General features: G+C 37.0%; 1 long non-coding RNA gene across 1 annotated transcript in view; it reads right to left on the reverse strand.

Annotated features, from left to right (window-relative positions):
• Positions 1-20,795: 20,795 nt before the first annotated feature.
• Positions 20,796-25,686, reverse strand: part of LOC101700534 (uncharacterized) — an 84,176-nt gene continuing 79,285 nt past the window's right edge. The window contains exon 5 of the long non-coding RNA XR_205370.3: positions 20,796-21,872. This is a non-coding gene — a long non-coding RNA (uncharacterized LOC101700534). The remainder of the gene's footprint in view (positions 21,873-25,686) is intronic.

Below are 25,686 nucleotides of genomic sequence, written 5' to 3' on the forward strand. Positions count from 1 at the left end.
TTATTAAAGAGGCTATCTTTCCTCCAGTGAGGATGTTTGGGTCCCTTGTCGAAGATGAGGTGGCTGAGTGTGTCTAGAGTTGTTTCTGCATCTTCTAATCTGTTCCACTGGTCCTCAAGTCTGTTTCTTTGCCATTGCCATGTTGTTTTTATCACAGTAGATTTGTAGTATAGTTTCAAGTTGGGGATTGTGATACCCCCTGCCATGTCTCTGAGATATGTGCACCCATGTTCATAGCAGCACAATTTGTAATAGGTAAAACTTGGAAACAGCCCAATTGCCCATCAACTGGAGACTGGATAAAGAAAACGTGGGTTTTTTTTTTTTTTTAATAAAATGGAGTACTACTCAGCCTAAAAAATGAGAAATTAGGGACATTATAGCTAAATGGATGCACATTGAGGTGACACTCTTAAGTGAAATAAATAGAACACACATGTGTAAATACTGAATAGTTTCTCTAGTGTGAGAAACTGAATATGTAAATAAGGACTAAAAGTGAAATAGGAAGAAAAAGGGCAAAGGGAAAGGGGAAGTAGGAGGGGTAGGGGAAAGGAAAGAAGGGAATGGAATTAATATGAGAAAATGAAAAAATGGAAGCAAAGTCTTTGTAAATAGGGAGGCATGGAGGGGTTAAAGGGAGGGCAGGGGAAGGGGGAAAAAAATAAGAACCAAGAGAGATTATGTAAAGGTGCAAATTTCCAATGATGAATGTCATTATATTGTTTACCTAAAATGTACCAATAAAATTAATTTTAAAAATAAAAAAAAGAAACTAGAACTAGAGAAAGTGTTAGGGGATTCACTGGCACAGGAAATAGCTGCATGAATGAGATCGAATGAAGGTAAGAACTGATTGTCCAGAGCTTCAATTGTCTGGATGAAGAATTTACACTTCCTTCTTTTGTGAATCTGTTCTGGTTACATAACAAATCATCACAAACTGGGTGACTTAAACAACATAAATTTATTTCTCACTGTTCTGGAATACAGAAGTCCAAGGTCAAAGTTTAGCTTCTCCTGAAGCCTCCTTCTTTGGCTTGTAGATCGCTGCTTTCTCTCTGCCTCTCTATGCCTGAATATCCTTGTATTCTTCTTAAAAGGACTCAAGACTTATTACATTAGGCCTCCAACTTAATGACCTCATTTGATCTAAATTCTGTCTTCACGACAGAAAGCTCCATAAAGAAAGATAAACTTGAGTCATTTGTAGAAAAATAGATGCACCATGAAACCATAATATTAAATGAAGTTAATCAGATATACAAGTTTACATATCACATGGGTTCTCTTATATGAGAAATACAAATTATAAATAAAGAACAAAGTAAAAGATAGATAATGAGAAGCAGGGAGATAGCTCTTTCTCAAATGGGAAGATGTCAAGAGACAGAGGGAGAGGGAAGGGAACGGAGGGAAAGGGAATGAAAAAAGGATTAAGATGTGTTATGTTCATGTACCAGCTCTACACAAGGAGTATAAACATTGTGTACTGCAAACATGTACTAATAAAAAAAATTTTAAAGTTCTATCTCCAAATATGGTCATATTGAGAGTTAAAGGTATAAAATATAAATTAGAGGGAGGAGGCAAAGTTTAGACCTGAATATTTCTTCAGCAGTGAGAAGCAAGAGAGTGATGGGAGAGGGGGATCCTGTGTATCAAAAGGTGATTTAGGAACACTGAGTGGAGTAGCTGGGAAGAGCCCTGCCTAGAAGGCACAAGGCTCAGGGTTCCATCCCCAGTACCAGAAGAAGAAAAAGGAGGAGGAAGAGAAGGAGGTATCTAGTGAAGAGGAGCAAACTAAGACACAGTGGACAGGGAGGCTTTCACAGTAGGCAAAGATAAAATGAAAAGGGCTTGAACTTGATGTTAGCAGTAGGAAGAACAGGATATAAAATGCACATGTAAAGGGAATTTGGTAGAACATGATGCCTGATTAGATATAGTGAGTAAAAGGGAGGAAAGATGACTTCAGGTTTTTCTGAGAGATTTAGGAAAGTGATTGAAATATGAAATGGGTTTGAAGGAAGAACTGATACACCAGAGTGGAAAGGTTATAGTTTCTCCAACTTGAGCTCAGACACACTGTGTGAAAAATCCCAACTGTGCTATCTTCTCTGCATGTGGCCATCTTCCTCGGCCTCATTTTCCTCTTGTATCCAGTTGGGATGACAGAGCTACCTCACTGGGTAGCTTATGTGTTATAGGTGGAAGGATATTTCCTAATTCAACTGTAAGATAGAATTTAAAAGGATCATAACATATTGGAGAAGGAGCTTAAGAATAATATAACAAATTGCAGTGAAAGTCCTTTGGGGAAGGAGTATAGATTTAGGAAGGCACAGGGCAACTGTGACAAGAGTCAGACTGAGCCATCAGATAAACACAGAAGTTTGAGGTAGCTTTAATGGACCAGGAAACAAGCTGGAGCTTTGATGCCCTGAGCAGAAATGCAGCACACAACACTCGTGAACTCATGCTCCACACTACAAATTGGAACACAATCTAGAAAGACAGAGGAGATGACTGAAGCAGCCCACACCAACCCATGGGAGGTTATTTGGGGAACAGCAGTCTCTTCTCCATTGCCATAGAAGCTGGGGCCTTGGAGAAAAATGGAATCAAAGCACAGCAGAAGAAATATAAATGATCTCTGAGGAAGGAATGCTGACAGAGTAGTTGATCTAGGCTGTGGGGTGAATTGCATCCCCCTAAAATTAGTAGATTTTATCCTAACCCTTAGTACATTTTATCCTAACCCTTAGTACCTCAAAATGTAACTATATTTGGAGATAAGGTCTTTAAAGAAACCATTAAGCTGAATGCTGTGATTTTCTGGGCTCCTATGCCAATAAGATTGGTGTCCTCATAAGAAGAGATCAGGACACAGGCACAGGACACCATGGGAGGACACAGGGAGAGGCAGACCTCCACAAGCCAAGAAGAGAGGTCTCATAAAACAGGGACCCTTCTAACACCTTGATCTCATCACTCTGAGCCTGCAAAACTAGGAGGAGAGGAACTTGTGCGCTGGAGTACTTGGTTATGGCAGCCCTACTGTGCACATTACTAAAGGCTCTTGTAACATCTCCCCGCTTTATACTCTTTGCAAACAGACCGAACATGGTTTGAGGACAGACTTTGTCAAAATCTTCGATCATCATTTTTATTCCACGAACCATTGCTGGTTCACAAACTATCCTTTGCCTAAGATACTCAATGTGACTTCTGAATAATTTGAGTTATACTCAGCACCATAGACACAAATCTGCCTTTACCATGATTAATTTCATGGAATCACAGAACTTCAGAATGCTGTTTAAATTTATTTAGTGGCTTTATTGGGTCAATTGCAATATTTTATAGCAATCCTTGGGGCCCCTGGGTGCAATGTAATTCTTTAATGATTATTTCATTTCTTATACTGGGAATTTGGATTCTTTGAACTTGATATGCATGAAAACAAAATAATTTACGGACTTAAGGCATCTTGGTATTGCATGGAAAATCAAAAATTTTCTAGTCCATTTCCTAACCCCAAACATGAATTCTCCTATACCAAGTGACATCCACCTGCTAATTAATTACCTTCAGTGATCAGGAATGCATCTCCACGAGGCTGCCCCTCTGATTGTATTGAGCTGAAATCTGTTTCTTTGAGCCTTTCACTGGCTGACAGCAGTTTATAGTGGTTATTAGTTTAATCTTCCCAACAGGCTTCTCTACCTTACCTCTCACCTTGCCCATGACCCGGCCACAGGGAGACAACACCTTTTCAAAGTATTTTTCAGGTGAGTTGATGGTAAGGAGCTTGCTTTTGCCTCTAGTGGCTAAGCTTGATAGATGACAGATCAGGGACATGTTCAGTAGTAAGAGAAGATGAAGTCTGTTCCTAAAACAGGCTAAAGTAGGGAAATGGGAAAGGAGAGGGAGAGAGAAGGGGGTGGGAGAGGGGAATGAGGGAGAGAGAGAAAGAGAGAGAGAAAGGAGGAGGAGGAGAAAGAGGAAGAAGAGGAAGGAAGAGACTCTGACAGTAGTTATTTTTATGACCAGTGCTTCCTCTGCCTTTCTTGTGATTTGGTTATATGAGCCATAAGCTCCTCTTGTTTGCTTAAGATATTTCAAGTTTCATTACTGTCACATGCAAATACAAGATGTGGTAGAGGAATAAATATAATTTGTCCTCCTCAAAACAGTTCTTAAAATGTTTGAAAGCCATCATTAAAATGATAACATTTTGTTCAATCTTGGACAATGGAGAGTGAAATTCTTAGAATGCAAGTTTGTATTGTACTTAACAACCATAACCTTAGACTGTTTCCACGAACTTAGTCTTTGTACCTCTGTTATGTTCAGATCACACATCCCTGATTCCTTCACATATTCTTACAAGTTCAAATTTCAAATTCCCTCACTGCCCCAAAAGATATTCTTTGGGCACTTGGCAGCTTTCCAGTCTTTCATAAAATGAGGCAGCTAGAAATGAATTTAGTACTCAAGTCATGGTTGACCAGAGCAGCAGATTATGTGATTTGGGGACTATGCACTCTCTGGTACCACTGAGGACCCTTAAATTGAATCTCCCTCTTGCACTGGCTCTTTCTCTTATATAGCACTTTATACATGTTGTGGCTGACAACTGAATGAATGGCTGATTTTGACCTAGAAGTCAACTATAATCCACTTAGCTGTGGGTGGGGAACTCACATTTTTCTGTCTTCAATATCAACTTGCTAACAACTGTTTACTATGTTAGTTTAACAGTATCGTTACTTCTCCCAATTTTTGCTCTTCAGTAAATTGAATTAGCATATCATCTATGTATTATTACTGTTGCTGTTATTATTAACTAATGCTCAGTGCTTGTCATATTCCAGTTCTATTAGCTATTATGGTTATTCTCACTACATAGATAAAGAGATTGAGGTAACAACAAAAAAGACGAAGTAAATGCCTAGAGTTATAGTAGTAGATTCAAGTTTCAAAATCAGACAATTTCATTCTAAAATTGTCTTCTTGGCCACCTTGCTGTACTTATCAAACTCATTGATTACTAAGACTTGAAGCAGGACAGGGCAGACTATAGAGAACACGACCTCCCATCATGAATACACTGCAAGCACTAAATGAGTGTGTTGTTCCATCACTTACTACTGTGCCCAACTGTATGATAATGAGCATATAGAAAATACTCTTCAGTGTATCCTACTGAAATTCAGATATATGCTTCTAGTTTAAGTATATTAGGCACTCAGAAAGAATCATTTTATTAATCCAATCTAGAATTCTTCATAGATCAAAGTCACCCTTGTGGTTTTGTCCTGTGGATTCTTTCTCCCCTTTATTCTTCCTACCTTCCTCACATCCCTCCTTATTTTCTTTTTTCCCCTCTGTCTCTCTTTTTAAAGAGAAGACCATTGACTCTACTTTCTGCTACTTTTTGAGGCCTAAAGATCAAATCACTTTCCTTGGAAATTCTCTCTTAACTGAAGGAACTTCTAGTTTTCTTAGCCAGAAATTTGAATTGATTTATTGATAGTAGGTATTGTGACTCATTCTCATCTTGGAAGTTGTAGCTATTAGCAAAATCTTCAAATTTTATAATTAGTTTAACAGAGGCTTTCCAGACCAACCGATGACTTGAACTGTTTGAAATTTTTTTCTTTTTATGAACATAATTTCAGTTTGGCAGATTTGAACCTCAACCTATCCATTGAAACAAGAAGAACACAAGGATATGATCCTGACCATCAACCCTGGTACACAGAAAATGCATAGTGATTACCATGATAATGATTTCAAGATTAAGCAGGGAATTGACTGAATAAGTCTAAATTTAAATCTAAAATGTGAGAAATGACATATGCAAAAATTTGAGAACTACCTGATACTAAGGTCATCTTAGATAATAGTCCTTTTGGAGGCAGAGAAATCCAAAATCATGTATGGGATAGTAGCCATGGTAATTAGTCTGACTATACAAACACAGGACCTAAAATTTAGTTGGAGAATCCCAAGTTAAAGAAGGCCCAGATATAAGTAAAAATGAGACACCACCCTGAATCTTCTGGCTATTAATGCCCAACAGTCTGCTGCTAGAAGAGGGGCCGATGATGATCACTGCACCTGAGACTGGGGTTTTCCACCTCTCTGCAAGGCTGAATAGAAGGAATTTAATTTGCCTTCTTGGCTCTTGTGTAATGGCAGGTAACCTTGGAATAAAGAGGACCCTGAAGGGGAAAGCCAGATTCCCCAAACACATTGCCGCAACTACAGCTTCCTCTTGTCAGATGCCTGCAGACACAGCTACCAACATGTCCCAGACTGCTCATTGCTATCACTCAGCTCCATAAAGCTCTGTTTCCCACAGAGCAGGATGGGCAATAGAAAGTCTCCAACTGCTCTCCCTGCAAAACACCATGGTGAAATTCCATCATACTGGAGCCAGCTCTCTGCTGAGTGAATTGAGCCTTTTATCAGTCAGATTTGTATACATTATGGAAAGAGCCAAAGAAAAGGGTTACTGTACACCTTGTGTATTTTTAGTTCCCTAGGATTAGTTACTATTGGACCAAACGTGAAGGGAAGAGAAGGAAAAAATTGACTTCAGTCCTCTGTGTATCACAGTGGCTTCTTGAGGTCTCCAAGGGTTGATGGATTTGCTTCATTCTGTAGCACAAGGGGATGTTATGTGTTTCATGTTCAAATTTCAACCTCACTTTGCTTTCCAAATAATTCAGTGATGAAGGCCAGTGTGTGTGTGTGTGTGTGTGTGTGTGTGTGTGTGTATGTGTGTGAGAGAGAGAGAGAGACAGAGAGAGAGAGAGAGACAGAGAGGCAGAGAGACAGAAAGACACATGCATACATACAAACTTTCATGAATCTGATTTTATCTTTCAGTCCAACTCATTCCACTCATCAAAAGTAGCACAATAAAAACATTTCAGTTAGTGGAATCAGCTGGGAAAACTTCACAATCCTCTTATTTTCTTCATAGACTTTAGTTATTATAAAAGCAATTCCCTGTGATATGGTGAAACCCAAAACAGAACAAAAAAGATATGTGGATGTAGAGACAGTATCACTGTCACTAGATTTATGAATGAAGAACTTAGCATTATTGACTTGATCTCTTCCAGAGTTTTGTGTACAGAACTGTTTCTCCCATTTTATTCACTGCCATAATTTTTGTTGTCACTCTTAATTACTTTTGCTTCAACTTCTTTTCAGTCATTCAATATTTTAATCATTCAACAAACAGTTATTGAGTACCTATTATGTTACCAGCCATGTACATGTTGCTGGGAATAACCATCAAAAGGACAGGTGGTCTCTGCTCTCCTAAACCTACAGGATTTTTGATTAGACAGGTGATAGGGATTTTTGCTATAAAATCTCTCAAGGTCTAGTCACTAAGAGGAATCAGTACAGAAATGCCACATCTCTAGAGATAAGAGAGGAGAGGACATAAGGGGATAAATATTAATTAAGGAAAATATTCTACTTAGCAAGGCATTAGTAGAAACACTATGGTGTTCAGAAAAGCTATGTAAAAAATATGGTTGAAAAATACAGTGAATGTTTAAAATTTTAAAGACACATTGCCACTAATCTCTCTGAAAGTACTCCCCCTTGCTTTGAACACACTTATCCCATCATTCTTGCAACTTTCTGAAATAGTTCTTGAAATTGTCTTTCATGAATTTCTTTAGTTGGGCTGCCTTAATGTCTTTAATTGATTCAAAACTTTTACCTTTCTTGGTCACTTGACTTTGGGAAAGAGACAAACAGTTACAGTATATTTTGATTAAGTTTGGTATAAGCAGAAGAAATTCTTGCTTTGTCCTTTCCCTAACAGATGCATCTGATTTCAAACTTCGGGTTGGCTTTTGATTTTTCTCCTAAGTAACTTTGTATACACTCTTCTAGCTTTTTACTTGGATGTTGCAGAATCAATCATCTTAATGTGGTTCTATTTTTTTGGAGTACACTTTGCAAGTACTAAGTGAACAACCATCTTTAGATCAAGGTGGCTTCCTGGGAGGGCCACCTACATAGGTGCCAGGGGCCTCCTGCTCAGAAGAGTTCCAGTGTGGCTTAGAGCTCTGGTGATGCTGTCTTGAAACTATTGATAATTTTTGGACTAGGGATCCACATCAAATGTTGCCAATTATATAATCAATCTTGGAATTAACTGGCAACTAGTGGCAAGATTTGAACATAGAGGTAGAAAGACTTCGGTGGATTCTAAGCTCCTATCCCTGACCCATATTTAATACATACCCAAGTTTTGGAGGTTACGGCACTGAATATTATTCATAGATGCTCAATAAATAAATAGCTACTTCAAAAATATTTGTTCAACAAAAATTTACTGAGCAAAATCTTAAAGATGGAACAAATAAAGCTTAAAGATTTCACTGGCCAATCATATTTCAGCTCTTTGGTGGCCATTATGTTAGAGTACTCTCCATGATTATGGAATTATATGAAAAATTCTTATGTAGAAGGTAATATGTTGAATGAGAAACTTGGAATTAGACTTTTGTTCAAATACATGTTTTTTAATCTTACTATATAATATTGTGTGAACTAGTCAAGTATTTGGGACTTTTGAAATATTTGTCTATATACAAAGCAAGAACAGTAATGTTATGTTCCTGAGTTGTTGAGGAAATTAAATTTTATCATGTAGGTTAAAGTGCTTATCTGAGCATATGGTACACACTAAAGATTCAATAAACCATTGTATTTATTTGATATAATTATAGGTCTTAGAAATAGAAATAAAACTTTTCTCATAAATCCATTGACGAAAAGGAGAGTTATTATTATTAGAATCTAGAAGATTAGATTTCTTAAGAAAAAATTGTCATAGTAATTTTTATACTTCCTTTTCTTCACCTTTTCAACATTAGCCAATATTACATCCATTGACATGAAAACTATTTTCTTTAAATTGCACTTATATCCTATTTACTTCAGAGACATGAATCCTGATATTTCATTCATGTTCCAATAATTTTGTTTCTGTGGTGTGTATGTGTGCATAACCATGAATAATTTTTCAGTTTTCAAAGTAGAATCACGTTAACTCACCTCCAACTCCCCAAATTACTCCTTTCATTCTTTCTGGACCTCAACAAATCAAAATCTGGGGTTTTAGCTCAAGCTATGCTTCAGTCTGTGCAAGTCATTCCTATATCATAAAACAATCATTGCTTGTTTTCACCAGTGACTTTTAGCCAACCAAGGCAATAAATTTTTACTTTCTCAGTTTAAAGAGCAAAATCCTCATCAATTACATTGAATTTGGTATAATTCTATAAAGAAACACTATCATTATATCCAATTTTCTAGTTACTTTCTTCCTTAGGTTTTTGAAAGGTACATATGAGGTTTCAGCTATTTTAGTTCTTAACAGAAAATAAGATTGCTGCATGAAGATGATGCCAGGTCCATAGAACCATAGAACCCACTAATTGATGGTCTCATAGGAAAGGGAAGTTGAGATATCTCTAAAGTAATCATCATAATTATTTTTGAATAACTTTTCTTCACTGTTACTGTGAGTACATGTGATTATAACCATAGGCCAGGGTAACAGTTGAGGAAGTAAATTCCATGAATCACAAAAGTTCTTCAGTATTTATCATAAATCATTTTATATACGTAACCAAAAAGAACTTAGTGAAGTAGCTCTTTTTTATAGAAAGTGAAATTGAGGTTTAAAAGATTGACTAAGTTCCTCTAAACAATATGTGGACCTGAAAGAACCAGGACTAAAACCCAAGTTTGTCAGACAAGAAAGGTCAGGCTCTTAATAAGAATGTCACTCTGCCCCTCATCTTGCCATTCACCCTCCCATCCAGACCTCCTCTGCTTTCCTGTCCAGAGCTGAGAATGTCCCAAGTGAGCTCATCTGAGGGGGCTCCTGAAGGACAGAAGATCTGAACAGGACTAACTCCAGAAATATCAGTGTTCCAAGATTGATGTTTAGACATTTTTACTGCCGAGGGCCACTCCATGTGTCTATCTGTGTGTGTGTCAGAGAGAATACATGCAAAGCACACAAAGTGTGTCTTCACCTAGTAGAGTGTAAAGAAAAGTACATTAATTCACATGCATGGTGTCTTCATTACTTTCCCATCCCTGAGACACAATACTACCCAATATCCCCAATTAAAAGAGAAGAAGTTTATTTTGGCTCATGTTTCAGTCCATACTTGGCCGGCCCCAAGGCAGGACAGCATGACCCAGGGGCATGGCAGTGGAGAGCAGCTCACCTTATGGCAAACAGCAGGCAGAGTTTGGAGGGAATATCCAGGAAAGAGACAAATTGTTCCAGGCCATGCTCCCAGTGACCTGCCTCTTCCAAGGAGACGACGCCCCACTTCCTAATAGTAAGTCAGCTATGAACTGCCATAATCCAATCACCTTCCAAAAGCCTCACCCATGAATGCAAGAGGCTCGTGGGGACATCTAGATATAAACCATAACATATGCAAATACAAATTTTATCTCCTACTGGCTCTCAGTTTAGAAATGATGTAAATTTTAGTTTAGATAATAAATACTTCCAGGACACGAAATCTTTTAAACATACAGCATGACCTTGCTATTGAATAAATAATTTTGGAGTAAAAGGCAATAATCATCATGGCACTAGCTTTAACTCTGTGTTTTTCTTATTCTATAATTCTAAATAAATCTTTTATAGTCAGACTGGAAAACATTCTCTTGCTCACTTTCCTTCTATGCAAATGTGGCTGAGGTGAGAGAGTTTCAGTGTGGACATTGATGTCGGTCAAGTTAAAAACTTCACTACTGTGTGAACATGTGAAAGACTCCAAAGCTGTTCGTGTGGAGTTTGCACCTGACAGAAGACACAAAATTAGCTTAACAAGCTGACACGCATGTATTGAGGGAAAATGAAATGAAATTTGCAGAGATACTTTTTAACAGAGCCACTGAGAACTCTATGGAACAGTATACAATGAACACAAGAAAGAACACTTTCTTAGACTGTCTTTCTTCCTCATTCCTTGTTTTCCTGACTCTCACCTACTTTTTTGGTAATCCAGGTTGAAAGGCATGAAATTCTTTTACATTTTTATATACCAATCCCCATAGCTTCTACTTCTAGCTGTGAAATACAGAAGCCAAGCCAGGTACTGCAGAATACATCCAGGTTACTAAACCACATACACTTGAAAGTCCCAAGACAATATTCAGAGCTGTATTTGCTTGGCCAATATAACCATACCAATGAAGAAAGGGAGCATGTCTTATGGTTTTTTAAACTGGACGCATTGAAATAAAACTTACTTTCCGAATCTTACATTAGCTTATTTCCATATATATGCATATATTTTTTCTGGATTCAACATATAGATCTCTTCATCAAACTTCAGCTTAAATGTCACCATCTCAGAGTGGCTTTTGTGCAACAAAGTATCTAAAATGTCAACTAATACCTCTGTCTCCTTTATCTCATTTTCTTTTGCTTTATTTTTTATGGCAATAATCACTACCTGATATTTTATATCTTTCATATTTTTTTCTATTTTTATCTGCTTCTGGGATGTATGACCCATGAGAGCAGATTTATTTAATTGGCCACAGTACTCCAATGCCTAGAGCAATACTCCATGCTTGACAGGGACTCAAAAAATATTTGTTGAACTAAATATCTGTGAAAAGAAGCCGAACCATATGGAGTTGGCACAGTATGTGGACATGCTATTTTCTGATGTCATTTGTTCTCACCTAATTCCGCCTAAAGGGAACCTTTTCAGGGAGACGATCTTCAGTCCAAGTTTCTTCCCCCTTTTTCTTCTGTTGTCTCTGTAGTCAGCACAAAGGATATTTGAGTTCAATTTGCAGAGAAATACCATAGATAGAAATGATAATGTCCCCTCAACTTAAAAGGGCTGAGCATGTTTTGAAAGTGTTTTATGAACTGGAAACCTTTCTATGAGGTATTCCACTGAAGCTCCATAAAACCTTACACCCTGCTGGAATTCCATCCTGTTAAATTTGGCAGTGTTTCCTTCCTCAAGTAATGAGTTCAATTCATGTTTTCATTGAAGTTCATACCCAGATACAAATCAGTGTCACTGCCATAGGCAATGATTCACAGAATTCCCAGCCACTCAGGGCTGAGGGCAGCAGGTTTAGGAGCTGAATGCCAAGTTCTCGTTTTCACAAGGAGGCTCTGTAGCATTTACTGTCATATGCCTGCCTCCATGCCAGGGCCCATGGTGGCACTGGCTAAGTGGGCTTCCAGCTTCTGTCTCAACCAAAGCTCATCTTCTAAAGCCTCTCTGGGTTTCCTGTGGTAATCTCTCTTTGTGTCCTTCTGAGAAAGAAACAATAATTGCTTATTTTTTTGTGCAAGAAGAGAGTTCAGGAGCACAAGTGGTTTAGTTAGGGATTCAATAAACAATTTGGCAGAAATGAGAAAGGTCTTGCTACAGAGACCTAGCAGTTCTTTCAGTTCTAGCCCAGGTGGATATTTTCACATGGGGCAAATGAGGCACAGTCAATAGCATGAGGAATGACCTCTGCCCTTTGCTGACTTATTGGGTAAATAAAATCTCATGCCATTGGCTTATTGTTCTTATTTGCAGGGTTTGGGAACGAACCTAGGCCCTTGCACATGTTATGCAAATGCTCTACCCCTGAGCTCCCTCCTAATGTCACTGGTTATTTTTTGAAAAGTGGCATTATAAATGAATGATTGATAACCCTACAAAATATATGGTGATGATGACAGCTAGAATACCCAATGTGCAGAGGTTCTCTCAATCTTCTGGGCCCATGGGGAATCTCTCCTGATTTCCCTTGACTCTTATACTTCCTCCAAGCACCTGCAGACTTCTGGGCAGGTACTGCTGAGTGCTGTCACATGAAGTCATCATTAAGAGCGCTGCAGCCAGGTCATCCTTCCCTAAGCCACGTTTTCAGGTCTCAGAGCCTACACCAGTTTGGAGAGGAAAAGACAGTGAAGCACAAGTTTCCAAATTTAAAGGAGGAAGGCTTTAAGTGAAAATAAAAAGTAAATAAGACAGAAAGATAAAGGATTTGCTTTCTTCATAGTCACACACACACACACACATACACACACACACATATTCATATTTTACTACTCACTTTTGTCCAGGTGTAAATTTGTATCTCTGGGTTTCCCAAATCAGATGATGAAAACCATAGTACTGAAACTTGCAAATGTCAGTATCAATAGTCCCACCACTTTTCTTGATGCCAAGAAAGGCAGAAACAAAGCCCACTCTGAGCAGCTGGCTGACAGACTCCTCTGGGAGGCCTCCTGTGTGATTTCCTCAGTAGTTGGCTACGCAATGCCATGAGCCATATTTTCATTGTGTGAAAATTTGAACAACATTTGGGTGCCTAATGATGACTTCCAAGACATGCTGTATTTAAAAATGGTTACTTTTTCTATTTACCCTTTAGTGAATTCTTCTAAACCTTTACTTGGTCACTTTACAGTACTTAGGGATTAGTTTGTCACAGTATGACATAAAATTGCATGTTTTCCAAGTTGTTCCATCAAGGATGAAATATCCACTTATAAATTCTTTTAACATGATACTTTTTAATAGCAGCATAATTCATTCCTGAATTAATTCATGTTCTTGGTCAACAATTATTTATTGAACATCTACTAATTCTGGGCTTTGGGCTAGAAGCTGTGTACTGTAAGACAATATAAGTAAGATAAGATCATTGGCATGCATTGAAAATTTGGGTCTAATATGAGAAATAATTAATCATTAATACAAATGAGATATAATGCAGGAGAAATCATATGTAAAAGCTAGTTCAGGCCTTCAGGGATTTGGTTCAAGGTTTGATCTCTATAAACAAATTCTATTTTGATTATGCAAATAATTCATGGCAGTTTGAATGGATATATTTTAAGTAGTCGTATCTCAACTGATATACAGGAAATAGCCTTGCTTTTAAATGCTGTGTTTCATCAGGAATTTTAATCTATGGTGACATCAATGTGCCCGTTGCAGGAATCTGTTTTAAGTCCAAGAATGAAACCCATTGTCCCTATTATTTCTGTCACACCCACAGATGAGCTGGATGCTGCCTTGAGGTAGGGCAAGGAGGAAGTCCACGTGCTGGGACTTCAGCTCTGAGTGATGGGCTCAGATTGCTACAGAAATGGAAAAAATAAAAATCACCCTATGAACAGCTTCTTCAGAAACCACAGAATTTTCTTCTGCAACCAATAGGAAGCAAGGCCTGCCAGGTACTCAAGATATGGAGTAAGTGATTTCATGGAAGAAGATGAGAGGAGACAGGGCTGGCTGGTGTGGACCTTCGCAAGAGCTGTGAGGTGGGGGAAATGGCCGGTGCCAAACTGTCAGGAGGAAAGGGGGCTGACACTCCTACAGAGCTCAGAGAGGTCAATAAATCACCACCCTTATCTTGCAAACAGAGCCTGTGACTTCAAAAATTAGCTCATTTATTCTGCACAATTAAATTTATTGAAGTGTGACAGAAAAAGTTTAGCAGGCAGTGAAGCAGAAAGCCAGCAACAGCTGAGGCAAGCATCTGAGTGAATGACACAATTAGTTGATTTTCATTTTATTTATCAATATAATTATTGAATTGTATTTATCCTTTTTCACAGATTTCTACAATTATTACCACTCTGGCCTCTAGGGAAAGAACTAGTTTAAATTTTCAGCCTAAGTTAATGTGATTATGGAGCTGCTAATAAAAAGAAAGTTCTTTAAAGTGCTACACAATCTTGTATTCGATGTCACTCCCATCATCAGGCTTATAAATCCAGTCCCTCTTTATGTGAACATAGTAAATTGAATTTAAATTTGTGAATGTGATGATAGTCCCCAGGTAAAGATTGAGCTGGGGATGGCCACTGTCCTCCTCTATGGGACTTGAAAGCAGCTAAATGTTTGTCCTGTATTTAAAATTGGAGACTCAAACTTTTTGTTTTGGGGGGTATTTTGTTGGACTATAATGAAAAAAATCCTTAAATATTTCCTGGCCTTTATGAAATGCAAAAAAGAAAAGCAAGATGTTATGGCACTTCTTGCTTCTTCTTCTTCTTCTTTTTTTTTTTTTTTTGGTACTGGGGATTGAACTCGGAAGCTTACATTTGCAAGGCAGACAGCTTCAGAACCACTGAGCTAAGTCCCCAGCCCCTGCTTGCTTCTTCTTTCATCTTACCTTTTTCAGTACCTAGCATTCCATGGTTTCTCTATGAAAGCACAAGCAAATCAAAAACAGAAAACAAACATGGTAGAAGTGTTAATGTTCCAGAGAGAAGATGGAAAATGGGCTACCATATCATTTTTGCAAGCCTAGTTTATGTGTTTATGCCCTGAAGCAGCAATGTATGAATACACTGAATCATTTTTTCCCACTGAGTCAAAAGACTCATGAGTGCTTAAGTACGTATGCCTTTCCTGCATAGTATGAGAAACAACCTATTTCCCTCGAGGAACTCAATCTCAGTCATCACTCTCAGCACTCTCGGTTCATTCTTTGCTTTCTTGGGCATCTGAGAAATGCTGAGTGTCTCTGTTATGGTCCAGTATGAGGTACTCAAAATCACCTTTCAATACACTTAACAAAGTACCTAGTTCCAAGAACTCTTTTCAAACAATGATTATGATGCTCAGAATCTACCAAGATCGTGGGGAGCTTGTTAAAATGAAGATTCCCAGTTCCTCTCTCCAGAAAAAGAAACTGGACACAAATCTTTCTAACTTTCTTAGATTCTTTTAATAACTCCTCCTCTTCCTCTTCTTTCTCTCTCCACCCTTGATTTATCAGTGCTTCCCTCCAGGAAGCCCAATTCCACTTCCACCAATGGACTTTTATAAGACACTACACATTGAAATACAGGATCAGCTTCTGGAGAAAAAGTGAATAAAGCAGATAACAGAGCCCAGTGGATAGAGAGTTAGGACCTCATGGGGCAAAACTTGGCCCATAGGAAACAAGAGATAGGAGATAGCTAGGCAAATAAGTTTCCTCTTCTTTCTCTTTCTGTGAGTTGCTCTAGGGAAACATTTCTCCTTAGAAACTTTCTGTTAAATCCTCATGTATGGAATTTACAATCTTAAAAATTACCTGTTATTATTCATTATAAATTGTCATCCAAGGGGGTAATACATCGCATTCTATCCCACCTTACTTACTTCCCATATTGTTTGCACCTTCCTTGCCCTGGCTTGCATCTTCAAATGACCCATGTACCATGATCCTCTGTCCCAAGATCTTATTTCTCTAGGACCCAGGCTAAGAGCCACTGCTTTCTGTAGATGTGGAGAAAGGAAGCAATTCAACCAGCTTAACACCATCACTAAGACTCTCAGCCCAAATTATGCATCAGAAAAGTGTGGTTCAGTTTTTAATAACAGAGATCTTCTCATCCCTTCCCCACACCGGCCAGTCAATCCAACTGAAGATCTATTGAAATTCCAATGGTAGGGCACCCATAGATATAAACAGCATTCTCTAGTAGTCTTGATTTACTGATATATTGTCACAGGAAATAATGCTATTCTGACCTTTGACAAAATAAAAACTTGGAAGTGATGACTCAGGAGAGTAGGAGATTGTTATATTATTTCCCCCATTAGAATCAGCTAGCTAGAAAAACATCAAAAGTTTAGATTGGAAGGGAAATATACCCAAGGAAACATCCTTACCTGAGTAATGTATCACATTGTGTCAAAATGTAATAAACCTTGTAATAGTTAATTCATCTTATTTGCCTCTCTGAATAGAGAAGTCCAAAAGGGTGGCTTGTTCAAGATCATTTCTACAGTTAACTAGAGACATGGAACTAGAACTAGCCTTGCTACTTTCAGGTTAGTTCTCCACTCCACTCCCCACTGTGATGACAGCACTGGAACAAGAAAGGGACTATCATAAAAGTCTGAGTTTAAGAAGAAGCATAGAAAAGAGAAATGAAGAACAGAAAGAAGAAAAGTGGTAGCAAAATGAAGAATTAGGTTTTTCCAACGCTATACTTTCTTGACTTCCTTCTTGGGTCTCAATATGTTTTGGATATAGGTTGAATATTTCCTGCAGGGTTGATGTGCTGGAACTTTGGTCCCCCAGTGATGTTGGAAGTTGGTGGAACCTTTAAGAGGTGAGGTCCACTGGAAGGTGATTAGATCACTGGGAACCTGACCTCGGAAGAGATTAATATGGGTCTCACAGAGCCATGTAGTTCATGTGGCAGCAGGCTGTTACAAAGCAAGTATGCCCCATGTATTTGACCTCTTCTGTACATGGCTGCTGTCCTTTCTGCTTCTCTACCATTTTGTGATGTATGGGGGCATCACAAGTGTCTGAAACAATGAGGCTGCCTGGTCTTGGACTTTCAGCCTGCAAAACTATGAGCTAAATAAACAGCGTTACTTTATAAGTTACCCAGCATCAGACATTTTGTTATAGTGATGGAAAATGGACTGTTAAAAGTGTAGAGTTGGCTTGGACTCATTCCTTTACTGAGTTACCAACAATCATACCCTTGGACTTAATTTCACCTCTGATCCCCAAATCATTGCTCTGATAGATAATTATTTTGGTTCTGTCTATCCCACTATATAGGAAACCAAGATGAAGAAAGTTGGGTAAGTTTTATGTATCTAGGATTCTTCTTGTGTGAGATATAAAATAAAAATCGGAATTTTAATGTAATAGTATTAACTAAGAACAAAATGTGGCCTTTAATTCATGTACCTTGAAAATCAAGATGAAATGTTTCACACAGTTTATCACTTAACAAACTTCATTAGGATACTTAGCTATTTGACAGAAGAAGCAAGAGTTGATGACAAATTAAGAAATGGCTTGCTAATTGGGAAACAAAATGGAATTACTATTTATAGTTTAATTGTATAACTACTATGCCATAGGTATTGTACTAAGCCTTTCACATGCTTTCAATCATTTACTACTAGAATCCTATGAATGAGATTATCCTGATTTTATAGATAGTGAAAAAAGGTAGATTGGTTAGTTGTAAATTAAGTTAAAGAGTTTGATTTGGAATTCAGCCCCAGTTCCCAAGCCCCTTTTATTTCTTTTATACTGTAGTACCATGGAGTGATTATGAATGTTAGATAAATTTTGACAACTTCAGCTATATGTCAAATGGTGCCACTAAGTAAAATCCTTAATTTAGAGATTGGGAAAAAGATTTTTTTTAATCTTTGCAGACTACCAATAAATAGCTTTTCTCCTCATGTAGAAAAGATATTTGGGGACATATTCAGTATTCTTTAAGTCACTTTAAATCTCTTTTCTCTGACAAACTATAATGCCTAACCATAAATGGTTAATATCCTTGTCCAGCTAAAATTAACTTTGTTTTAGTCTTACTATGTAAAAGATGTTGAATGTGACTTAGGCTAAAAAAGTTTGGTATAGCTCTCCTAAAAATGAAATAAGCAGAATTCTTCCTTCCCTAAGGAACTGTATACAGATATAACATATTCACCAGTGCTAAAGTGCATAAATCATCGAGCAGTTATTAGAGAACAGAGCCAAAGTAAAAGGTCCATTGTCAAGGAGTCTTATTTGAGTGTCTTATACTCCACTCTCAGTTTGTGAGCTTCTCTATAGCATCAATAGCAATAACTATCATCTCTTCTATGTTTCCCCCATTAATATTATGACACCCCAGTGTCTTTGACACAAAAAATATCAAAATACATAAAAACAAATTAAATATTTCATATACACTATTTAAATTTTACCACTAATATTATAATGACTAAAGTTTACTGAGTACTTAGGTATGACACATTGCATTATTTTACATTGCTCATAAATCTATGCATTAGATATTATTACTTCTTTTTCCCTCCCTCTCTCTGCTTCATTCTCTTCTTTCCTTCTTCTTTTTTTCTTGAAAATGTGGAAACTACATGTGTAAATACCAAATAATTTCTCTAGTGTGAGAAACTAAAATTGTAAATAAGGACTAAAAGGTATAATAGATAATGTGAAATAGGAAGAAAAGGTGCAAAGGGGAAAGGGAAGTGGGAGGGGTAGGGGAAAGGAAAGAAGGGAATGGAATTAATATGAGAAAATGAAAAAATGGAAACAAAGTCTTTGTAGATAGGGAGGAGTGGCGGGGTTGAAGGGAGGGCAGGGGAATGGGGAAAAAATAAGAACCAAGAGAGACTAGCTAAAGGTGCAAATTTCCAATGATGAATGTCATTATATTGTATACCTTAAACGTACCAATAAAATTAATTTTTAAAAAAGTGGAAACCTGAACTCATCAGACTATGTTATTTGCACAGGACCACAAACACAAGCAGGAGCCATACCTGCCTGCTCCTGGCCCCGTCGTATGGAGTGTCCAGCTGTAGTTCCAACAAACTAGATCATGTGCTACTTGGAGGGCAATGGTCATTTCAGTGGCAACTGCATGCTCTTCATCCCAGAAATAAGTGTATCACTTCTGTTTATTTGAAAATTTGGGTAGGGCTGAGTCAAGTCCTCTTTATCTCACATGAAACAAATACACAAAACAATAAAAATTTTAAATCTTTAAATTTTTCCCACCAGATTGATTAAATGACCCAAAGGCTTGGCTAAATATATTTTATCCAATTTCAGAAGGCATATTTTTAAAAAAGAAAACATTTTGATAAATATTAATTGTTTATAAGTAATATTAAATTCTGTCTCATTTCTCTGAGTACACTGAGAAGAAATGTCCATGGACTTTAGCCAATCATATTTGTCCTCTGTACTCTGGAGTCTTTGGTATATACAAGTTTTGTCATATTTTCTGTGTTGTATCCATTAAAGAGAAGTTAAAGAACTTTTCAGAATTTTGGAAGTGCTTTAGAGTCTGTGGTGCTACTGCCCTCTCCCTGTTTGTCTCATATGCCTATTTGGTAGCTAAAATGAGTATCCATGGTGCAGGTGGAACCTTTAACTTCCACAGAGGTAAACAACACTGTCATCAGAAGACTCTACTAGTGATTGGAACTTTGTTCTATTTATAGGAGCATTAGGGACTTCATATGCATCAAAAGCCCTAGGAGAAAGTAACATTCAAAATAAGAGACTAGTGAAAGATTGAGGATTAAAATTTATAGATACTAAAATATCACTCCTTCCAATTTCATATGAGGAAGGAAGAAGGAAGGAAGAAAGATGGAAGGAGAACAACGTTTGTGTTAATTTTTAGTTTAGTCAAATCTGCACTCATAAAGCAAAGTAGAACGTTGAAATTAATTAAGATAGACAATGAGACTTTGCAACAGGTCCAGAGAATTCTGCGATAGCCATTACCATCTTATTGGTCTGACTGAGAATACAGTTTTGCCCTAAGTAGCGGTGACAAGAGGAGGAGTAGAAGTCTGGGGTGTGTTGGGGAGCTGGTAAAGTGGGAGGAAAGGTGGAGAAGGAATAGCATGGAGACAAAAGCAAAGGCTTGTAAGGAGAAAGCCCTGAGGACAGTAAAAAATATTCAACCTAAGAAGCTCATGTTTTGTAAATTTATAAATCTTCTGAGTCTTTTAAAAAGCTATAGTAGTTATTTCTTCAGTATTGTTGATATAAGACTTTCTAATTCATAAACTCTTTAGGATCATAAGGTGAATCTCATCTATCTCTTGAAATCTCTCTTCAGAAAGTGATACATTCTTGGGCAGGGAATTTTGCTCAGTGGTTCCACCGCCTGCCTCGCAAGCGCAAGGACCCAAGTTCGATCCCTGATACCAAAAAAAGGAAGCAAAAAATAACACATTCTCAAACACAAATTTTTCTACATTTATTTAAAATTAGAAAAATTGTGTTGTGTATCATGGTACAGTAATAAGTAGCTTTAACCTTGGCATTCAAATCTTCCAATTGCATTATTTAATTTACATTTTTGATAATATATGCTCTGCTCATAAAGTTCCAGATTAAGCCATTATAGATTATCAAAAATATGTTCATGCTAACATTCTCTTTTTTTCATGTTTTCTTAGATGTATTTTAAGGCATCAAAACCAAAACACTTCTTATAGAAAGGAAACTAAATTTAGAGTTTCACAACAGTTTCTGTATTGTCAGTGTAAAAATACATGACAAAATAAAAATTCTTAACCTGGCCTACTCACTATGAAAATCTGAATTTTCCCCCAGTAGTTGTTTAATTAACTACTTTTAATTCAAATACATGAGGTTGTTTTTATGAGTACCATAAGTTTGTCTATCTCTTTGTACCTACTGATAAATACTACCGGCTTGATTGTGTGACATACATTTTAAAGAATAATGTCCTACACTTGTATATACTTTTCTGCTTTCACAAACATCAGTATTCTTACACTCAGCCTACAAATTAAACTGCTTTGCCCATATTACAACAAGAAGAATCCCTATGGTTAGAATTACAAGGTGACTTGCTAGAGGTCACAGTGCTAGGAGACAGCAGGACCAGTACCATAGCCCATTTTACCTGAGTTTCGGCCCAGGCAGCTGCTTTACCCAGGTACAGAGATAGATACAGGTACTGATTTCCATCTGCAGGAATCTTACATGCCAGTTGAGCCACAGAACTGTTCCTTCATGGCCAAGTGACCTACGCCCTTTTCATTACGTGATCTCTTCTGGACCAGCCTGGATTTTAAGACAGGACACATTACCTAGACTGAGGGAATGATTCACAACCCTTCAAGCAAATTGGTCCATTAAAAGAGTCACTTCACATGCAGGACCCTGGGAGCACAGGCTTGATTTGGATCTGCTGCTCTTCATCCAACGGTGAGCTGAACAGCTGTGTCACTTCCAGAACATCTGCCCTTAAAACATGAACTGCATTTGCTTCAACGTGATCTCTAAAGAGATAAATAAGCATAAAATTGAATTTGAGCTTTTGGGTGAATCTTTGCATTGATCCCTTGAAAGGGCAAATTTTAATCTTTTCTCATATATGACATGCAAAGAAATATCCCAAAATTTAAAACTGATATAAAGTTACTAGATCCTCAGAAACACTTTTGCTTAACTTTGACAGAATCTACTTGATAAAAGTAGTAGGAGCATAAAAATGCTCCTTTGCCTTAGGAAAATATCAGGTAAGAGTGTACTTTTACATTTTACTAGGCAATACAAAGCCCTGGAACATTATAATATCATGTACTCTCATCCTACCTTATATGCTATTATTATGCATTTTAATTCTGTATGTTTTAAAATCCCATAAGATATTATAATTGTGTCACATGATCACTATCAATTGAGACTTATCTGCACATTTTCCCTTTTTGTTTTTTATTCTTTTTGCAGCCCTGGATTTTTTCTAGTATAGCCACTTAGGAAACAACTGACCACTTCTTAAACGTTTAAATATAAATTTAATAATATAATTTATGCTACATAAAATGTGATTCTATAACATACCTGTTATATAAATTAATATACAGTAAACTTAATGTTTAATAAACATAAAGTTAAACAAAAACTCCAATTTCACTTTTTACCCTCAAGATAAATCAAAGCATATCCCTACAAAGACCTGCTTGTGAATGTTCAGAGAATACTATTTGTAACCACCAAAAAGTGAAAGCAATATAAATGCCCAACAATTACTGAATGTATAAACAAAAATATGGAGTATCCCTACAATGGAGTACTACTCAGAATGGAAAATGAATGGAATCATGATTCATACAGTAACAAGGAGTAATCTCCAAAATATTATGTTAAGTGTGAAAACTAAGGACAAGAGACTACATTCTTAGGGATCCATCCATATGAAATGTTCAGAAAAAGTAAATGTGTAGAGACAGAATGCAGATTAGTAGTTGTCTGGGTCTGGGTACAGAAAAAGATTCACTACAGACAAATACAGGGGAATTTTGGATAAAAGAATATGTCCTAAAGTTCATTTTGGTGATGGTTGCTCAGCTCTGTAAATTTACTAAAACTCACTGAATGATGCCCTCAGCATGGATAAATTTTATAGTGCGCAAATTATACCTCAATAAAGCTGCCATCCTGGGCATTCTGCAGACATAAAAGGCACCATCCAAAGTTTGATCCAGATGTCAAGGCCGAAGGTGCCACATACACACTCAGGGATATGAAACCATTTGTGGCATTCTGGGAATATCAGGGTGAGTTTCCCAAGAAGGAGATTGGCTTGCGTGTCTATTGTGGTTAAATGGTGAGACTGAGGGGAAGATTCCCCTTTTTTGCCAAGGATTTGTGGGCTTGAAACTCTTAAAGGTATCAAAGAAGGGGACTCCTGGGATTTATCATCAGTTTTCCCAGATACAAGGCAAAGGAGAATAAAAGAGGTAACTCAAAACATATCTGCATCTAACATCAAAAAATGGAGTCGGGCTGGGGATTTAGCTCAGTGGTTTCACCGCCTGCTGCACAAGTGTAAGGACCCGAGTTCTATCCCCAGTACCAAAAAAATAAATAAATAAAAATAAATAGAGTCAGACTCTTTATTATACCTGTTTAAAAATTCTTTCCACTAGAAGATCTTTGCTTATTTCTCAGGTTACATATTCCCTAAATATATTACACTACACTACATATGACACTTCTCCATCCTCACTGTCCTTTCATTGTTTCTTTTCCTAGATGTAACCTGTTGGAGAGCAATATTTAAAGCCTCAAATATTTCATAATATGTGGAATATGCTGTACATCAGAATCTTTGGAAATATGTGTCAGATTTCTGGCATGAATTGGGAGTGAAGAAGGGAGAGGGAAAAAAACAGGTCCCTAGGAAAAAATTCATCTCCAAAAGCATACTTCTTTCTTCACACCCTCGAGCTTTATGACTGCTTCATCTCAGATGATTTAATTTCATAATCCAAAGGAAATAGAAAACAATGGTTTAATAAAAGAAGGATTCATATTTTTCTTTGTTCCCAAAGAGGCAATTTCATATGAATCTTCATTTTCTCTTGAGTATCAAGTAGCTAATTTCAATATTATGTTTTAACATCTTTAATTTGCATTTTTAAATTTTAAAAAGTGTGTTACAGTGAAATACATATTGCCATTAATCAGCCTCAAAATACTCACCCTTGTGTTGAACACACTTATCCATCATTCTTGCCACTTTCTGAGGCAGTTGTGAAGCCCTCTTTTGTGTCTTTTTGTGGCTGTCTCAATGTCCTGAATAAATTCAAAATATTTATGGCAATTTCTGTGGAGTAAAAACATTGTGGTGTGTCTTATCACCCTTATTTATCACTATGGAACTTCTGGCTCATCCACAAACTTTTGGCTGTTCCCCAAAGTGAAAAGGACCATGAAACATAAATGTTTTGAATCAATTCAGGACATCAAGCTATTTTCGTGAAAGAAGACTTCCACAACTCTTTCAGAATGTGGTGGGAATGATAGAATAAGTGTGTTCAAAATGAAGGGGAATATTTTGAGCAGAATGAATGGCAATGTGTATTTTATTGTAATAAATGTTTTTTTAATTTAAATATCCATCATATTGTTTAATAACACCTCATATTTAAGCTTCTCTTATACTCAGAAAAAAATCAGATGATTCTGCATATACCTATACATTTTCCTATAGTCTGCATATACCTGTACATTTTCCTATAGTCTCTTATCTCCTAATAAGTTGCAGACTCTCTAATACCACCTTTATCCATGGCCTGATTGATAATAAGTCCTTGTTTGCCAGAGAAAATCCCATTTTACTTTAGTTCTGAAGAAATTTTTAATAGGTCATTCTTTAAAGTGATTTCATTTTAATATTAACTTATATACTCATGCTGAACATTATCTGTTCATAGATATTCAGGATCTTTTTAGATAAGACTACTCTAAATAGATCTCCAATTTTAGACCAATCATTTATAGCCACGTGTAGTTATGCGATAGAATTATAAGTACTTTTAGCTTTATGTAGTCTTTCTCTGTACCTATAGTAGGTATAGAAATACATAGATGTGTATATATGTGTTTCATTTGTAACATACACTATACTACATATAGTATACTATATACTATAGAATGCAGTATAAATTTTAGTTTTGGGTGTGAATCATACTCACCTGCCTAAATCACATAATAGCTTTATATCTCAAGTTCTCGATAAAACAGAAATAAATATCCTTGTCCTGCTGAAAAGGAAACAATGGCATGTAATGGAAGCTCTTGGAAGAGTTTGCAGTTTCACACATTTCTGAGATGTTATTGAACTTATTTCAGATCCTAAAGAGTTCAAACCAGATATATAATCAACGGGGAACATACAAACTATTGTCAAGAAGTCATGAAACTTCAGACATCTACAGTACTGAGAACTCTTGATTAATCTCTGAAAATTTACTCAAAACAGTTTATTCTAGGCACTTTCTAACCATTATTTAATTTAATCTTCACATTAATTATAATCCCCATTTTATGACTGAAGAAACTGAAATTCAAGAGAGCTGAGTAACTTGACTAGCCATCTATAACTAACAAACAAAGGAAGATTCAAATCCTTGTCACTTTACCTAACTGTTCTATATTGTTGAAGGTTACACTTTGGGTTTAATGGTATATGTTGGTGAGCACCATCCAGCACTTTTTCCAGTTCACCAAGACATGGAGAAAGTCCGTCCACTGGACAGCTGCTCAGTAATGGCTTTAGGGTATCCCGCTTTGTGACAGAGGCAC

Source organism: Heterocephalus glaber, unplaced genomic scaffold, assembly GCF_053883595.1.
Source record: "Heterocephalus glaber isolate CG9 unplaced genomic scaffold, H.glaber_assembly_v1.0 deba00001472, whole genome shotgun sequence".
Taxonomy (NCBI): Eukaryota; Metazoa; Chordata; class Mammalia; order Rodentia; family Bathyergidae; genus Heterocephalus; species Heterocephalus glaber.